Source organism: Apis florea, unplaced genomic scaffold (genome assembly GCF_048593485.1).
Source record: "Apis florea isolate Af1SG1 unplaced genomic scaffold, ASM4859348v1 contig_2495_pilon, whole genome shotgun sequence".
In the NCBI taxonomy this organism is placed as follows: Eukaryota; Metazoa; Arthropoda; class Insecta; order Hymenoptera; family Apidae; genus Apis; species Apis florea.
Genome location: NW_028256595.1, coordinates 1,710,656 through 1,724,081, shown reverse-complemented (window position 1 = coordinate 1,724,081; position 13,426 = coordinate 1,710,656). Strand labels below are relative to the sequence as shown.

The following is a 13,426-nucleotide window of genomic DNA, read 5'->3' as shown; positions in this document are numbered from 1 at the left end:
TGTCAAATATTCCGAGGCGAATTTGTTTAATCATCGAACACTGCATAACTAATCGAACCGGTGGATACATTTAAACCGAGCCGAGTTTTCAAATTCGAATAAAAATCCACGGAATGGAATTTCGTCGAGGGAAATGCATCTTGGCGGAAGTCGGCACTCTCCTCTTTGAGAAATTCCCTAATAAAATAAAACGCTGGAGGGGAATGCGTAACTACGTCCGAGGGAACAAAACACGGTTAACGGTGTCGTTCACCGTTCGCAGTTACGGGCGAAGAAAAGGAAATTAAATTCCCTTACAGCTCAATCTCCATACATTTCACGCGCGTTCACAACCGTTCCCCATTCGTTCGTTCGAACGTTCCGTTCTTCTCATCCTTCCGCCATATCTATTTCGATAAATTTCCCAATTTCAACCGAAAAACCTGAACCAAATCTTTCCAATTGCGATGCACAGTGGATAACGAAAGCGTTCGAACAGCTTACATTTACGATGAACGAAATATATATGGAACTTGTTCAAGACAATGAGAGGCGTACGGTTGGGGGAATGATTCACCAATTTTTGCAATAGTTATGATACATTTATTACAACAACGCGTTAGCAGGTCGTAAAATTTATATTCGAACGCTGATACGTATTTTAGCCAGGAATATAAACATAGATACTAAGTGAGAGCATTTTCACGTTCGGTTCATGCTTCAAGCTATCGTTCCATTAACATTAAAAAATAAAAATCTCCATCAAGAATGAAACAGAGAAGCGTGAACGAGAGACTATCCTTCGGCCGCATAAGAAAATTATATGACCGTGAAATTATGAATCAGTTTCCTATTCTATTCTAACGATTGACGAACGCTCGTGATTTCGAATTTCCTCGACACATCCATTTTTCCTCGTTTCTATCGAAAATCAACACTTTCAACTCCGCGTTCGATTTTTCTCGAGCTGGAGTTGTTAACGATCGAAATTGGACGAGAAGTATCGATCGAACAGCTGGCCGTGGCAACTATCCGCGTGTTTTGACGGAAAACATCCCGGACCACGGGGTTCCATCGCGCGACGGATAATCGCTCATCGATCTAAGTCGCGGCAGACACCGCGTCTTATCGACGTTTCCCACGTAAAAACGATCCGCCCCGTTTTTCTCTATCCGGTGGAAATACCGAGGAGAAAATACCAGTCCCGGATTCGTTACAACGCCCTGCGGTACGATATCGCTTCGCTCAAAAAAGAAAAAAAAGAAGAAGTAATCCGAAAGTATCCTCGTAACTTGGCGTTTCCGCGGAAGGAAGCGCTAGTTTCTTCTCTCTCTCTCTCTCTTTCTCGAATTTTCAGACACGCGAATCTCGGGAAGAATGGCCACCGAAGAAAACTTTCGTGGAGCGTCTCCAATTTTTCGTGGCGACGTACCCCTCTCCGTGCTTTTAACCAATGCCTTCCCTCGCCAAAACCGAAAAGAATACCGTGTAATATTGACCGACTCTGTCGTCTCGAGATTTCTCGCCACCGAAACCCGTCAAATGTACGACTGAGTCTCACTGCCATTCCTTTCCGATTTGCGATCCTTCGTCTCAAATCGAAAGCCAAGATCTCGACTCAGTTGTCTCCAACGTCTGTATCATTGAGAATTCCCCTAAAAATTGTAACTACCTGTGTTAATTTTTTTTTTTTAAATCGTTAATATCCAATATTAATTAATCAGAGGAACTCTGTTAGATGAAACTGTTTTAATTAATAATAGTACTTATTCCGCTGTTAGTGGAAAGAAGGGACAACGAGAGCGTGAGACGAGATAATAGATCGTGGAAAGATGGAGAGAGAGAGAGGATTAAGTCAATTTTGAAAACTGATGCCCACGTCCTGATACTCTGGCTCTTGACAATCGAGCTTAATTTGGCCGGTCAACAGCGACAGCCGGATAACTACGTTACACGGGATTTCTAGGGATCCCTAGACCGGTTCGAGGGAAATTTCAACGCGAGCCGAGTCCCTGGGGTGCGATTCACTTATACAGCTAATACCTGGTGCCGTCAACCGTCGACAACAAGGGAAGATTCTATTAAGGAACGCCAAGACCTTATCAGTTATTCGATTCCACTAGAAATTCGGCTACAATTCCGGTTTCAGAAAGTCTCGATTGATTCCGATTGGTTCGAATATGCCAATGCTGCTATAGATATCTTTCCAATTCGTTAACATTAATATTCTGAAAAGATTCTGGACAATACCTCGAATATATAACACCTCATTTTATCTTAAATTAGATCGAGATATTAGATTCCGTATCTTATTATTCGCTTAATTATGCAATATTATAAGTTCAACGTGCAAAACGGATTAACGCGTCAATTTCCGATACGTGTTTCATACACTTGAATAAATAAACCGACGATGCAAACAATAGAACCTACTTTGCATTGCAATTCTTCGAGAAATAAATTGTCCACGGTTCACCGATCGGATCAAATCTAACCTAACCTAACTTATTAATTTTCATTCCCTTCGCCAGCCCGATATAAGTACCCGGCACGGATTATTTTCGCGGATTTCTTCGATAATCCGAATCAGTGTGGGTCCAATTATCGCAGATTGCATGACGGTCTCGCGAGGAGAGAGAGAGAGAGAGAGAGAGAGAGAGAGAGACGGTTAACGGCGCTTCAATTGGCCTAATCGCAGTCACTTTGCCGGGCAAGTCCCCGCCGGGCACCGACGTTCACGACCCGTTTATTAAATAAGAGCAAAGGCCACGAACCATTTGCAAAGTGGGACGAATGGATTAGATTTCCTGTTGCAATTCTACACGTGTGCATACGTCCGCCTTCAACGACGACTAATGAATGCAGCGATGAAAATCGTTGCCGTTGCGCGAGAGCAGGGTCATCCTTATTGGGCGTGAGATCGCGTTACGTTGGCTCCGCTCGTCGTGAAAACTCGTCGACGATCAATGACGAACAATGATAATAATAATAACAATAGCCATTCGAGAATATCAGTATCAATAAACCGAATGGACCGAATCCCTTCCACGCGACTTTCTATGGGAAACTAAATATCCCGTCCGGGGTATTATATCGGATATTATCGCGTTGATTAATCCTGATTTATTATTAATCAAAATACGAAACTCTCTCACCGAATCGACTTATGCAAGACGGACAGAATGCGTAACTTCGGTGATATGAAAATATCACTTATCTAATATTACCGAGTCACGCAAGTTACGCCGTGTGTCAATATGCAGGTTATTAATAAAGAACGAGAAGAGGAGAAAGTATTGTTACGATCGTTCTCGACTATGTTTTCGAATTCAAAAAAAATATACGATAATTTATGAGAATAAATAAGAATAAAAGGTAGGTTTTTTTAAGATATCGAAATGTTATTCGTTCGTTATTTGTTACATATATACGTGTTATACGTGTTCACTTCCAGTCTAGCTTACAGTGAGAATCAATTTCTACTATACCAGCAGAGAAAGAGACGCGGCCTAACCGCAGATGAATACGCGAGACGAGGAAACTCGTGAGAAGCCGGACAAATTTTTCAACGAAAAATATCTTGTATCTTCTCGAGGACAACGAGTATCTTAGGAAGAAGCGGAGGATCAATTGGAAGCCGTTTTCTACTCGTCCTGGAAGTCACGAGAACGAACGGTGACTAATAATACATCGTGAGTCACGACGTGAACCGTGACATAACCTCGAATATCCTAGTCCTCTCGGCGTTTCGTTCCCTCTTTCTCCTTCTCGTTACACTTCTCCTCTTTCATCCTTCTCAATCGCCAGGCCCTTTGCCTTTTCCCTTTCTCATGCTCACCTACGCGAATCCTCGAGTCGCGGAACGACTTGTAAAATATTAGAGGCGGCGAGGCAGTCTCGACAACAAATAATCAGTCGTCGTTTCTCCTATATTGCCGCGTAGGCGGAAGCATTATTATCTACCTTTCGAATCGAAGGGATCTGTGAATCGATCGTTCCGGTAGACTCGTACAAATGCTTCTAGATGGCGTCGTTTCTTTGTGTTTCTTCTTCGTCGATCGAATAAATTTTCACGATGGAACGCGTGCCAAATCTTTGGGAATCATTTTTTTCTCGGGTAACGAATTTTGTTGTTAAATCGAAATATCACGTGTATACATAGATCGATGGATCTTTCATCGAAGATAATAGCTTTCTAAAGTGTCTCCTTCCGTTTAGAAACATCCTGCACAACAAGATACACAAGTAATCCCGTTAAAGTGAAATAGTTTTGTGTGTGAGTGTGTGTGTGTGTAAATTCTCGGGAGGGAAAAAAATGACCGACTAAATTAATTTCTCAACATCAATGCTCTTAATAGCGTCGCTAACGGGTATCATTCCGATGCGACGGGGGCAAAGATTCTTGTCGGCGCAATCTGGTCGACATTTTAACCTGGTATGTTGCCTCGTTACACTAATTAGAGAGCGGAAAGCATCTCTCTCGGAGTATCGGACATTGTATCAAGGATGAGCAGGAAAATTTATCTCGGGGAATCACCGTGTTATTCGTCGGTCGACGACGCTTATCTCGATCGATTTCTTCTTGCGTCTTCTGGAGCGGAACAACTGGTATCGGTAACACGGAAAAACGATCGGAATAGGCCGAACACAGCCTTCTCAACGTAAACGAAACGGAAACAAAAAAATCCCTGCATCAAAGCTGCAAATTTACCGTTGCAAACAAACGACATTCCACGTCGAATAACGATTCTCGAGACGATTTATTAAAACGATTATCGATCCTTTTTTTCGCTTCATCGGGCTAGAAGTGCTTTAGGGAGATGTTAATTCGGCCGGGTCCAAAGTAAATGAGGTTTAATTAAGATTTAACGTATGCAGCGGAGCTAATGAAGCCAACGTCCTTCCTCCAACCTCTTTATACGGAAACTCGCGCGTTTTCTCCTCTTCCTCGAGGAGACGCTTGTCTCGACGCTTGTTTTAACACGCGTTGTCGTTCCAACGGCGCGCGGGGCAGTCGTCTCGTCACGCGACGACAGCTTCCAACCGTGCGGTGAACGGAGGATAAAAATCACCCGGTACGTGATTCGGCCTTTTAACGAGCTACTTTCACGACATTTCTTCTCCGCCTCTCGCGCTTATTTGGATCGCATTGCGCGACGTTTTCAGACGTCGACACCGCTCTATTTTCGCCTCGACAGCCTCGTGCCCGCGCATTCGAATCGCGCGTTATCCAACAACGTCGCGACGAGGAAAGCTTTTTCTCGGGGATTACGCGTAAGTCACCTCTTGATTAAAAGTGATCCCGCGAAATCGACCGTCCTTGCGCTCGTCCAACTTTCTGAATCGAGGAGTGGAAAAGGATTCCCCCAACGACTCGTAGACCGAGTGAGATTCTTTCTCTCTCTCTCTCTCTCGAAACTTGCTCGTCCTCTCGAACGCTACTCGAAATTGGAAATTGCGCGATAATTGAAACCATCTTGCAGCGATCGCCCATGTACGACGTGGATGAATTTTCGTACGCTTCGCTTCCTCCACGCTTCGCTCCACGAATTATACTCCCACGGTTGAATCTCGACGCTCGTTCCCCTGTCCCACCTTCGAGTACCTGCCCAGATTATGGGACCCGCTCGAGCACGTAATTCTCCCTCCTTTCACAGAAATCTCGACAGGCTTTATTTCCAGAGCAGGTACAAATGCCCGTTGCGGTACCTCCTCCTAGCTCCTAGCACAGAATTGCACGGTCCCCTACCGACCATTCGTTCCAAAAGTATCGCGCCACCCCGTAATCGTCATAAATAACGCGATATTCGTATTATAACCGTTATTTCTTTCCTCGAATCGTGAATTTTTTCCAAGAAAAAACGTAGGAAAGGCAATTTTACACCTGTTTTAATAACCACGGTTATTCATTTCAGAAATCGATGGGATATCCTCCTTCCGTTTCATACGAGACGGATTTCCCCCGATGAAGATCCACTGCCATTTTCCAAGAGGAGGAGGAGGAGGAGGAGGAGAGGAGGAAAAAGCAAAGCGTCCATTCGAGAGCCCGTTTCGAGAAACGCAGCACGATTAATGGGCAGGCGACGTGTCGGTCCACCGTAGTCCTCTGCGGATTAATGTCTCGCGTGGATATCGTCGCAGCGACTTTGCAAAGAGGCGCTCGATTTGGCCGACGATCACGCGACCGTGAAGCGCAAAATCGACGTTTTCATTCCCCGGGACAATGATCTCGTCCGCTCCCCTCGAAAAAAAAATCGCGGCCAGAAGAAACAATGGGGCAGGAAACGAGTGGCGAAAATACAGGCGTCGAACACGAATAACACGTTTTCCGGTCAGGGAGCGACGATTGATGGAATGATTTCGAGCAGGATTTGGAGATGGAATTTCGATTAACGCCATCGAGAAAGATCGTCGGTGTTTACAATTCGAGTTGCTTCCACAGGTGTTTGTTACGAAAAAGAATTGTCGATGAAAACGAAAGATACTCGACTGGAAGAAAGAATTTTCCGAGTTTCAAAAAAAGAAAGGAGCGCCTTAAAAGATGCACGGGCACGGCTCCTCCTGTCTCGTTTCACGGTTAAACGGGAGATCTCTCGTTCGAGGTGAATTCTTTTTCTTTTCCTTTCCCCTGCCTTTCTCGTAATGAAACACCTCCCAAGGAAGAATGTCGGGTTCCGCATCTTGGAGAAAGAATTCGGATGAACGATGTTTCTAATCATCAGCGTGAGGATCGCGGAGGGTGAATTTCGGGTAACGCGATCGTTTAATAATAAAATTTTCTTTCCGTTCGTTACGTTCCTTTACAATCTTGTTGTCAACCAAGTAGCTCAGCTTTTTTTTCAGGAAACACGAGACGAGTTTCAACATTGCCGGGGATTCGATCGATGGATCTCCGCAAGCACGGCCTTCGTTCTAAAATTTTCCGCCCAAAGTGTTACGGGGCGTAAAAGTGAGGGATCGAGCGATCGCGACTGGATCGAGTTTCCGATATCGACGTTTCCTCGAATCGCGGCCGAGCGTGCGCCGTTCGAGACAGGCGAGGCGTGTTTTCTCGGCGGAATTGGTGGTGGCAGAAACGGGAACGGCGCTCGTTAAATAATTATTTTTAGAGGAACGATAAGCGCGGCGACTGGCTGGCGTGCACCGCGCGTCGATGTCACATCTATCAAGCGAATCAATTACAACGGCGTTCCTTGTTTCCTCCGCGAGGAACGAGAGCGTGGCCTTTGCTTTCGTTTAACGGACACCCACGCGTACACCTCTCCTCCTTTCAATTATATCCCCCAGTCTTTCATTATTATTTACCAGCTTTTCTCGAAAACTTATCGGCCCCGAACGAAAGGAAAATTATCTTATTATTAACCGATTATTTCCGTAGTAGGTGAAGTATTTTTGCTTTACCCCATATCCAACGATTAATTGAGAATCTCGAATCGAGGGAGGAAATGGAAAGATGAAAGGATATCTAAGAGAGAGAGAGAGAGAGAGAGATGTCATAGCGTCGAAAGGTATTGAGATTTTTGTGAAAAGAGTTTCGACAGATGGTGCAATTTTAAGCTTGGTCTTCTTGGAATCTACGTACGAGATTTTTTGCAAAGATTAAAAACTCGTATTCAAATGTGCGTATATAAATTTTAACAACGACACGAAAATTTCGTTGTGAAATGAAGAGGATCGAACGAGAGGAATAATTAGATTAATAAAAAAAAAAAAAAAAAAAAAAAAAAGGAAAAATCTCCGACATTTCGTGAAGTAACTCCCTCTCTTGTCCGCTGAAGCTGGCAAAGTGCTAATGAGCGAACCGACGTGAATGTACCACGTGAAATTTGCAATCCAGAGATATCTCTTCTTTTCCCACGAATGAATAGCGAGACGGATTTTTGCCCGAACCGGATGTAACGGGACACGTGTCGCGCTATTGACGTTTCCCTCCTCATCTATTTCTAAAAACCGCACACCTCCTTTCGATCCACTTTCCCTTTATCGAGCACGCTTCGTCCGAAATTCCACGGGAAAAAATCGCGCCTTTGGACTCTTCGTCCAAAAAGAAAAAGAAAAGGTAACAATTCTCCCCTTTCCAGCGAATTTTCTTCTTTTCTTTTCCTTTTTTTTTTTCTTTTTTTTTCTCGGTCCGAGAGAGTTCCTGAATCGCAAGTTGAGCGGTCGCTCGAAAAGGAGTGTTTTAATTGGCGGCATAGAAGGTAGAGAAGGGAACTGGTCCGCTCGTTCGTGCGGCAAATTTGCATTCGGCGAAAAGTGGCGGGCAAAGGGTGGAGGGAAAGATAGAGGGTAGCGTGGCGAGGGGTCCACGTTCCCTTTTTAAGGCAATGCTCGGTGAATCGAGGAGATTTAAGAGAGAGAGAGAGAGACCATGCTCGATTTATACATATAAGGGAGACTTATTAGCGTAATTAATCGAGTCACCAGATGAGTAGGCAGCACTCGGATAGGTGACGCTCATTGATGACATTCGAGAAACGATGGAAGCTCGAATGGACCAAAAATGGATTAAATTATTGGACGCGCGGGCGTAAAAATTAATATCGATCCCTTCCATCCAACGAATATAATAAACGTACGCGCTTTTATTCTCCCTCCTCTTCCATCGAATCGTCCGGTTTAATTAATTTCTCGATCGATCGCAAAATTGCTCGTCAAACTTGATTAATGTCCCGCTTCCTGTGGCAATAAACGGTTCGATCAAATCGCGGGACGCAAGCAGTTCAGAAACAAGATCCAGAAACAGTGTTCGCCTGTTCCATCGATCATAAACGCGCCGATTTAGCCGGATCATCGAGCAACGACACTTGCAAGATAAATCTTCGATATCACCTTCCACGCGAAAACGAGTTTGCGCACTGAGTGCCGCTCTCTTCAATTAACATCCCATTCGTACGGCACAATTTAATTTTTAACAAAAAGAAAATCATCTTCTTCCCTAACTTTCGTTCGTCGAATCCACCCGATTGGAATCTAGCAGCTACTAGGAATCTAGCGAAAAGAAAAGAAAAAAAAGAAAAAAATGGGCGAAAAAAAAGCATGCAATAACGCGTTCGATTTCGCTTACGTTCTCGGATGACGGCGGGACCGCGATCACGTACGGCGCGCAGCAGCACGTCAAAGTCGCTTATAAATATTCTCGCGTTGCTTTTTCCACGACCAATCGAACATTACATCATTGCTCGAACGTTACGCTTGCAACGTTAAATATGCATCGTTCTCTTCCCTTGCACGCCCGAGCATGATCGTGTTGACACGCTTGTCGATCCCGGTAATCGGCCGATTTAATAAGATGGAAAATGGCGGAGGCGAACGGTAGCTCCAACAAAATTCCAGCATCGGCGACGTAAATTGGTTCGTTCGAGGCGAGATAGCTACGTTTAATTTTAACGCTCTCATTAGAGACAGCCTTTCGTGCGCCCTTTCCTGATAATATCCTCCTTTTCTGTGAATTTTCTCCCGAACGAAAATTTCGAACGTACATTCGTTGGAACGAAAGTTGGCCATTCAGATGGGAAGAGCTAGGCTGTCGTTGATTAAAATGATAACGATCAGGAGCAATTTACTTTTTTACAAGTTTCGATATTCAGCGCCTTTGTTGGATCTTAAAGTGGTCTTTTTATCATATTTATTTCGTAATTATTATAAGATTCAAGGATGTACTTGTGAATGCAAAGTGAAAACAGATGTAGATATACAACGCATATAGTAAGTGATAACAGTGATAAGGAAACACTCGACGCTCGGGATAGGAGCGTTCTGTGTCTGCTCGCAGAAATCGTTACCATATATATATATTGCGTAACGTCCGATCTGTTGGTTCGAGACGGGTGGAAATGTGCCCGACAGTTCAAAACGACAGTTAGTTATCTTATTTGCAAACGTTTTCCGATATCTATTTTTTTAAAATTATCTTTCGGATCCAATCTCGTTGTAGAAATATAGAATTCTCCAATTAATAATAATCGAAGAGGGAAACAACCGATACTACACGTAAATACACGTATACAGATCGATTCTGTTCTTGTATCCTCGATACACATCCAGCGTGGGAGACGATCGTGCGCCTCAAGTAATTGGAGAACCATCGATGTACTGTAACCTCAAAACACTAGGACAGTCGCCACCAATAACGGTGAGTGCTCTCGAGCCCAAATTGAAACGCTGACACGTGACCCAAGCTGGCTAATTTCCTTGCGGAATCTATTTCCGTTATAGATATCGGCGTGACATTGGGAAAAATCGTGCGAAGATAATTTTGTTTAAACGCGAAATACAGATATTTCAACGAGCGAGGGAAGATAAGCTGTGCTTGCTTTGGCCTAAATGTTCGTCTATCGGCCGAAGATATTAACATAGTTTTGTACAATCAAAATGATCGATAACGCGCGTTTACGTTTCACGTGTAAAACCTACCGATAAGAAAACGGTTGCTTCGGATCGTGTTTCGTACAGCATGGACGGATATCCAATCTTGGCTCGCAAGCCAAGGAGGAAACAATTATTTTTATTTGCAAATTATTCGATATAGAAAATTTTACAACGAAGAGAGAATAATTGCAAATTATTTATTCTTAAAAAAAAAAAAAAAAAAAAAAGGTTGAGAAACACTGCTACAAAGATTCTTTCAAATTTCTCTTCGAATAATATTATCTGCTATTACCGTTATTGTCGAAGATTCTGAACTAATTTATTACGCGTGTTACTCGTATAATACAAATCTACTCCAGATTACATCGAACAGGAAATATATTACCGTTATTATTATAGGATCATAAAATACTTGGAAAACATATACGAACGTGTATTGTATAGTATCAGATCCGCGAGGAAAATCGTGAAACAGCTTGACGTACCACGACAGAGTCGAAGTGGAAATATTCATGCGGTCGGTTCTTTTGGTCGGTTTGAATACGAAAGAAGGTAAAAGAGCGGGTTAAATCTGTCGAGCGGAGGACATAAGCTGGTATTTTAAGTAACGAGAAAACTACTTCAACCTTGACTAAACCGTTCTACGTGCGATTCACTTAGTGGACGCGTCGCGAAACCACAACTATCCGTCTGGAATTCAAACTACCTTGATTTCTGCTAGATACATACTATAACATCGACTCAACGATCTTGTAATTTTACCAAATTAGCGAAAGTAACTCCCGAAACGTATTCGAAAGAAACTTTGAGAAAATGCTTTTTAAAGTAAATTTATCGTAACATAACAGTTTTTCAAATATTTTCGAAATTTTAACGCTTCGCTTAGTTTCTACTTCGAGAAACTTTAGACAAATTTCACGTCAAGTTGATCGATAGTACGGTTGATTTATATTTTTCTTTTTTATCTTCGAGAATATCACGTGAATTAAAGTTTAGAGTAGCTGTCATAGTACAGCTACACATTACGAGACACAATCGAACGCCTCCGCTAGATCGATAAAAAGCACGAAAGAAGAAGTTAACCTCAAAATGAACCGGCACGATGGCCAATATGTATTAGCACGATCATCTTGCGGGACGAGAAATATCTATAGTGTCGCACGTCGGATTTCTTGTCGTCGGTTGACCCGTTCTCTCCGATTCTCTGTTGCTCTCTTTTTCACGGATCCATTCGTCACACTCGCTCCTGTTATCCTATCCTACGCCTCCTTCATAGGCTTTACGCCATGGGAACCGGTATGACCGGAACGAACAGGCGGAATTCTTTCTATGACTGTCAAAACAAGTCTGTCGAGCGTTCCGCTAATTTAACGAACTCGTATCGTTCGGCCTAATCGATCATGCAGGATTTATTTGCATTTCGTTCAAACGAAGTGACAAAGTCCGAGCGAAGGTTTATCGACACTATACACAGGAACAAAATCGATAATATTGAGAATTTTTCTATATTTCATTCTCATTCGTACTTCGTATCTCGTCTTCTTCTTTAAATATTTCTTTAAAATATTTCGTTCGTAAAAATGACTGTACTTACGTCTCTCGATAATACGCCAACGTTTCACGCGTTTGATTTACATATACACGCGTGATTATTTCAAAGTATCAACGGTTGCAAGATTATAGAACGCAAACAGTGGAAGAATATAAACATATTATAATTATAATTAGAGAAAATTATCGCGTATCAATGATATATTAAACATGTTATTGCGTCAAATTGCGTCTTAAGAATAATAAAACAATCGTATATAATATTCAAACGGCGTGAAACACGTGTCGAAACGACGGTCGCCATTTTTTATCCTTTTTTGCGTTCTAAATTCCCGCGTATTTCCACCATAACCGTGACAAGATCACATCGCGCAAATAACCTCTTTTCGATCGAGTAACAAACATCGACTTACCGAGCGCGTTCTCGGGACGACCGCGTGACAGCAAAAAAATAAACACGACGCGAGGAAGATTCACCGCAAGTTTGTAGAGTTTCCCGCGTGCTGCGAATGAACGGAGAGATTGCGTAACGCAGCAACTTGTTCGCACAATGAGTTCGATCCACGACGAAGGACACACTTGATTTATCGGGTAGACACGCGAGACAACACTGATACGTTCGCACAACGTGTCACGTGGAGGCAACGACAATCCATTTGTTTTGGTATGAAATATGAAACGAAGAGAGTCCGCACGAAAGTTTAAGAGAGGAGAGGCGCGACGAACACCTTCCACCGCGACGGCTGGAGCGCGACTGACTGGCTGTGCTCGCTGGCTTACCGCTACGCATACGACCTCGAGTTTCGAATTACGCGCGGCTTAACGACTCTACATTCTGTATCTGTCAGTCTTACAGCTCGGAGATGAATACGAGGATATTACGTGGTCATTTTCGAGCTGCCGTATTCACGCACGTAGACGTACGTAGACGTGAAAAGTCGATTGTCCGTTCGTTCGTTCTTTCGTTCGTTCGTTCGAACAAAAAAATCACTAGATATCTTTTTTCTCGACAAAATTATCGGGTTAAGCTAGGGATTATATTTGTATATTTGGTAAAATTACTGCTGGTCTATTCGCTAGTTTATCATACGGTTTTATCCATGACTAATAATACCTTTTGGCAAGCATAACGAATAACGAAAATAACGATGATTCTGTTTACTCGGTTATATCAAACATTTCAATTGCTGGAATATTGTTAAATTACGATACGCTTAACCGTAGTAATTTACCGCGATAGTCGGGAAATCGATTGCGTTGACAACAGGGGGATAGTAAACAGGGGAAGGCCGATTCACAATAAGACTAACCCACGTAAATTCTATTATGTAGGAACCGTCTATTGTTCTGCGTTACTTGTATACTCGTCGAGAAACAAAGCAACAAAGGGATTAGCAAAACACATGACAGTGAGCAACATATAAACAAATGATCGTTATCAACCGAGTGGTATATACGATAATAAAGCAGCTAGCATTTCCAAATAAAGGCTCGGAGCGAGAAAATCAAAGCCTCGAGCCTCCGG

General features: G+C 43.0%; 1 protein-coding gene across 3 annotated transcripts in view; it reads right to left on the bottom strand.

Annotated features, from left to right (window-relative positions):
* Positions 1-12,661, bottom strand: part of LOC100870437 (CD151 antigen) — a 65,090-nt gene extending 52,429 nt beyond the window's left edge. The window contains exon 1 of one of the 3 annotated variants that reach the window (XM_086906703.1): positions 12,315-12,661. The gene's annotated coding sequence lies outside the window, so the exon portion shown is untranslated. Of the gene's footprint in view, positions 1-11,944 lie in introns of all 3 variants that reach the window. The other 2 variants (XM_086906704.1, XM_086906705.1) reach the window with 2 other exon arrangements.
* Between the last annotated feature and the right edge of the window lie 765 nt (positions 12,662-13,426).